The sequence below is a fragment of the Carlito syrichta genome, unplaced genomic scaffold, assembly GCF_000164805.1.
Source record: "Carlito syrichta isolate Samal-C Ts95f unplaced genomic scaffold, Tarsius_syrichta-2.0.1 Scaffold288293, whole genome shotgun sequence".
NCBI lineage: Eukaryota > Metazoa > Chordata > Mammalia > Primates > Tarsiidae > Carlito > Carlito syrichta.
This window is the reverse complement of record NW_007232389.1, coordinates 15,090-15,515: the sequence shown is the minus strand read 5'-3', so window position 1 is coordinate 15,515 and position 426 is coordinate 15,090. Positions and strand designations below refer to the sequence as shown.

The following is a 426-nucleotide window of genomic DNA, read 5'->3' as shown; positions in this document are numbered from 1 at the left end:
GCGGTGCAGCGCGACAGTCGCGGCTGGCGATCGGGGCACGGAGTCGTGGCGCTCGAGGGTGGCGCGCGAGGCGCGGGGCGCGAGGCCAGACCTCGCGCAGTGGGCGTGGGGGCGGGCAGCGGCGGAGCCCCCAGAGGAGAGCGGGGGCAGGCAGGGGGGTGCCGAGGTAACGGGCAGGGCCTGGGCGCCCGGCTGCGAGGGGCGGGGGCTCCAGGCGCACTTCGACCCGGCCTGCGGGCGACGGGGCGCCCCGGGCGGCGGGAGGGCAGCGGGGCGGGGAGGGAGGGAGGGAGGAGACGGCTGGGCTGGGCCGGGGGCTTGGCCGACGGGGAGCAGGTGGGCGGGGACAGGGGCCCTGCTGGAAGAGGCGCAGCAGCGAGGTGGCGGGCTGCGTGCGCAAGCAGGGCGGCCGCCTCCTGGGCCCGG

At 80.8% G+C, this 426-nt stretch overlaps 1 protein-coding gene across 1 annotated transcript in view; it reads left to right on the top strand.

The window, feature by feature from the left end:
• Positions 1–148: 148 nt before the first annotated feature.
• PRRG3 (proline rich and Gla domain 3) overlaps positions 149–426 on the top strand; it is a 6,108-nt gene continuing 5,830 nt past the window's right edge. Inside the window, exon 1 of the mRNA XM_008053567.1 lies at positions 149–166. The gene's annotated coding sequence lies outside the window, so the exon portion shown is untranslated. The remainder of the gene's footprint in view (positions 167–426) is intronic.